The sequence below is a fragment of the Vespula pensylvanica genome, chromosome 17, assembly GCF_014466175.1.
Source record: "Vespula pensylvanica isolate Volc-1 chromosome 17, ASM1446617v1, whole genome shotgun sequence".
Classification (NCBI taxonomy): Eukaryota; Metazoa; Arthropoda; class Insecta; order Hymenoptera; family Vespidae; genus Vespula; species Vespula pensylvanica.
In genome coordinates, this window is record NC_057701.1 from 2,045,502 (window position 1) to 2,050,501 (window position 5,000).

At 29.4% G+C, this 5,000-nt stretch overlaps 1 protein-coding gene across 3 annotated transcripts in view; it reads right to left on the reverse strand.

Moving 5' to 3' along the window:
* The window catches only part of LOC122635181, a 68,336-nt gene that overhangs the window by 58,469 nt on the left and 4,867 nt on the right, over positions 1-5,000 (reverse strand). The gene's annotated exons all lie outside the window — the stretch shown is intronic.

Below are 5,000 nucleotides of genomic sequence, written 5' to 3' on the forward strand. Positions count from 1 at the left end.
TCTCTCTCTCTCTCTCTCTCTCTTCTCTAAGCTGCATCCGGCAGAGGCAACATTTTTTGCTGAGCACCCAGCATCCTTAAGTTCAGCACTTGTCTTAGAAGTCGTTGCCTTCCTTCGCGAGTTTACGTCTCGGGTCTGTATTAATCATAATCACTTTTTCTTTTTCTTTTTTTTTCTCTCTCTTTTGTTTTTCTTTTCTTTTCGTATGTCTACCACGAAATTAGTGTCCGAGCAAAAAATTCACCAATTTTTTTCCGTTTCATTTAATTAATTAATTAATTGATTGATTGATTGATTTCCTATCAAGCTTTTTTTTTATCGTTTTATTATTATCCCTTTCGTTTTCTTTTTCTTTTTTTTTTTCTCTTTTTTCTTTGTTCCATCGAACAATCGCCGATAGAAATCTTTTTCGATTCGAACGAACGAATCCAAGAACGAATTAATTGGCTATGCCAACAGCATAGATCTCTCGATCTTTGCATTTGAATTTCCCGCAAGGTTTCTCTCACCTCTCTGTTCTCTCTCTCTCTCTCTCTCTCTCTCTCTCTCTCTCTCTCTCTCTCTCTTCCTATTCGTTAATTTTCCATTTATTTCTTTATCGAACAATCGTCGATTTAGAAATTTCTCATAGTTATCGACTTTTACAAAAACGTTACGATGAGATTGTTAGTCCGAAAGATTTGTAATCTTTCTTTTTTTTATTATTATATTATATGTATATATTTTACATTTTTTACGTGTCTATTCGTACACGTATTTCTCTTCTTATTCATTCTAACTGAATGAATGATCGTATCGACTAAACATTTTTTTTTTAACTATACGAAAGCACGTAAATTTTCCGATCGACAGATATACGCATATATACATACAAACGTACGTATAGTACGTATGTATATACGCATATATTTATACATATGTATGACAAAGAAAAAAGAAAAAAGAAATAATAAAAAGGGAGAGAGGAGAAAAAATGAAGGAATCGTCGAGAGCGTGTTCAAGATAATTTTGAGATAAGGGAAGGAAGGATACAGCGTAATGTCGCTTTCACGGTACACACGAATCGTGCCTTGTAGAGAAAGAATGAGAGACAGAGAGATAGAAAAAGAAAGAATACGGACGAATCGAATCGAATCCTACATCTATACCATATCCGTATATATATATATATATATATATAAACATATATATCAAGTATTTTTGTATTAGTAAAAGGAACTTGCAAGCGTTTTCTCTTCCATGGCGTGAAATACGTCTCACGATCATTCTACGTATATCTTATTTGATCTTATTTATTACATACTTATTGTTTTATATATGTGTGTGTTTGTGTTTCCAATTTCGATCTTTTTAAAAAATGTATCATCAACGTAAGTAATGTATTATATTCTCTTATTAATTTCGTTCATAAATATTTTAAATCACGCGCGTTTTTTCAAAAGTAGCCTCTTTTAAATAATTAAAATGGCGCCAATAAAGGCGCCAATAATGGCGCCATATCATTCGGTACTAGACACATATCTGGCAAGTAGTTTCTCATTTCACTTTAGAAGCACGAATGAGTAACCGTTAGGGTCATTATCGATCGTGCCTTAGATATCCGTTATTTCGTAGAACAATTCCTTTTATTTATTGTTATTGCTTAAAAATTGATTATTGTATCATTGTTTAATCTTTTTTAATTCAAAATAGAAACTGTTCGCAATCGTTAATAGTTATTCTTTTTCTTCTTTTTTAGAAATGAAATCATTATTATTATTATTAGTATTATCATTTTTGTTATTGTTTTAATTGTAGTATCATTAATATTATTATTATTATATATAGTATTACTTACTGCAATTATTGTATTATATTACTATCATTACTCTTCTAACAGAATTATTATTATTATTATTATTATTATTATTCATAATTATCTTTAACGTAGTTGACATTTTTTGCTAAATAAGATAAGTCACGAAGTAAATGTCAAAGATGGGAGGGGACGGGGAACCAAAGGGAGAATAATTCAGGAAGAGAAGAAGGAAAAGGCTTTGAGGTTAGGTTCGATAATCTTGTCAGCGGCGCTCGATCATAATTTATTCTCTTAGGGTGTTGGAGAGGCACCTGTAAGACCGTCGGCGAATAGGACGAGAAAGAAAAGGACTTTGCCGTCTTCGTCCTCTTCGTCCTCTTCTTCTCCGTCTTCGTCGTCGTCGACGACGACGACGACGACGACGACGTTTAACTCAACGTGCCATCACGGCGCTACGAGCATAAATGTGTACGCGTAAATCTACGTAGATCACCTACACGAGAGTCATTAGTGTGATCGTTCTTTCACATCCTCCGATACTCGTGCTAAGCATTTTCTATGAGCTAAAAGAACACGAAGGGATATGCTGCTATTTGAGCTATTCCTAATCTCGATTTTCTTACTTTATTTCTATACTCGCAAATTGCTTCTCTTCGTATTAAACAGATTTTTTTTCTTTCTTTCTTTTTTTCCCTTTTCTTTTCTTTTTTTTTTTTACCGAGTAAGATAGTACAAAAGTTTTATAACGTTGATCATACAACGTTGATTGGATACTAAAGACTCTTTCCGCCATTTTGATTCACTACTTATTTTTGTTTTATCGAATTATATTTATACAGTATAGAAAAAAAGAAGATTGATTTTTAACAGAGCATTGTTAAAAAGAAATTAACTAAGAATTGTTTCAAGAAAAGATTCAAAGAAGATTCAAGAAAAGATTTCAAAGTGTATTGAATTTTTCGGTACAAATTCCATGAGGAACTTTTCCGGTAGCCATCGTATATTTCTTTTCTTTTGCTCATTTTATAATCATCGTCGTCGTTGTCGTCGACTTGGAAGTCCTCTCTTTTGAAGAAACACCGCGTGAAAAGAAAGACGAGTCGGCAAACTTTATGAGTAAAGACTGTACGAGTAATTTCCATCGCCGTATTTTTTTTCCTCTCCTTTTTCCTTCTCTCTCTCTCTCTCTCTCCTTTTTCTTTTATTTCTTTCGCTTCTTTTGTGCTTCGTAGAAGAAGAAAAGAAGAACTACTAAAGTATATTTTGAATACGTAGAAAAAAGATACATCATACGCGTTTTCATATCATTTCGTTTCGTTTCGTTTCGTTTCATTCTTTGTCGGAAGTTTGTTGCTTCTACCAACTTTTTTGTTTTTCTTTCGCGGATACGTGAAATATTTAAAAACGAACGATAAAAAAAAAGGAAAAAAAAAAATGATTTAAAAAAAAAAAAAATGAAGAAGAAAAAGCAAAGATCGGTTCGAAGTTGTATAAATATTATTTTAAGAAAATTCTTTACATTCATTGTTATTAATGAACGTTTTCAAATAAGAAATGCGATGCGTTATGTAATAAACTTTATCTTTATCTCTTTCTATTTATCTCTCTCTCTCTCTCTCTCTCTCTCTTCTTCATACTCTGTGAAGATACTTGAAAGATCTTTTAGACGTGCTCATCGAGCGTGTAACACGTGGCAAGCAGAGAAGCGAAGAGACTGTAAAAGCATGTCCACCGGGAGATAAAGAATTTCTAAAGAGATATAAAAATTTTTTAATTCGTTCCTGATGATCCCTTACGTTTAAATAAATGTTCACGTTCAAAAAAAAAAAAAAAAAAAAAAAAAATTTATAACTATATTTTTACTTATCTTTTTTCTAAACAAATAAAAAAATCTTCCCGTCCTATAATCTTGATAACAATTCTTTTAACAACTTTCCTAATAATCGAATTCATTTTAATTATTAGATTTTAATCGATTTCTCAATTATTATTTCATTTTTACGAAATATTTAAAATAATTATAATAGCGTATCGATAACACTTTACACACAACGATTAAATTCATTTTAATTACTCATCGATCGATTTCTTAATTTTTTTATTCCTTTTTCATTAAATGTTAATACCAATCCGTTGAATATTATTCTAAAAACGTATTCATCACTTTATATGTAATAATTGAATTCATTTTAATTATTCATTAATCGATTTCTTAATAATTATTAGTCTTATTTTATGGATTATTAATATCAATTCGTTTTTCTAATAACACATTCATAACTATATACGATAATTTAATTCATTTTAATTATTCATCAATCGATATCTTAATTGTTATCCTTTTCTATGATACGTTGATATCAATTCGTTAACAATTACTCTAATAACATTCATGACTTTATACGTGATAATTGAATTCATTTTAATTATTCATCAATCGATATCTGAATTATTATTCCTTCTTTTTCTTTTCTTTTTTTTTTTTTTTTTTTTTTATATAGAATTAAAAATAAGATATCAATCTCTTTAGAATCATTCTAATAATTTATTGATAACTTTATTACGTAATAAAATTTCATTAATTTTAATTATTCATTAATATTGATTTCTAAGTAATAATAGTTCTTTTTTTTTTTTTTAACATTTTAAATAACAAGTGGCAGAAGTGGGTGATTCGTCCTTGAAAAATGTGAAATATTTTATGTAAGTGTACGAAACGTTAGGTACATATTTCTAATACGTAATATGCAAAAACTAATACACGTGTATCCATAGATAAGCAGTTAGAACGTTTTTTAACGAGTCAAGGAAGTATTCGTTAACGATCATAAAAAAAATTTCTTCAACAATTCAAAGACAATGTCATTCTATACGTGGAAAACGTATTATTCATACTTTAAAATAGAAAAGGAAGAAAGAAAAAAAAAAAAAAAAAAAAGAAAATGTTCTTACACATTGTCGATCATCCTGACAATTAATAGAATTATCGTACGATTCGATCGATAAAATGAAGAATCCTAATCGAAAAAAGTAAGAACGTTTATAGATCTATTATTTTATCTCGATATTCTCATAATATTGATAATTCAATAAATTTTATAAATTCACGTAGTATATACGTATATTCCATTTACGTATACTTTGTCTAATATTGTTTTCCAACTTTACGATATATATCGATATATGAAATTTATACTACCGT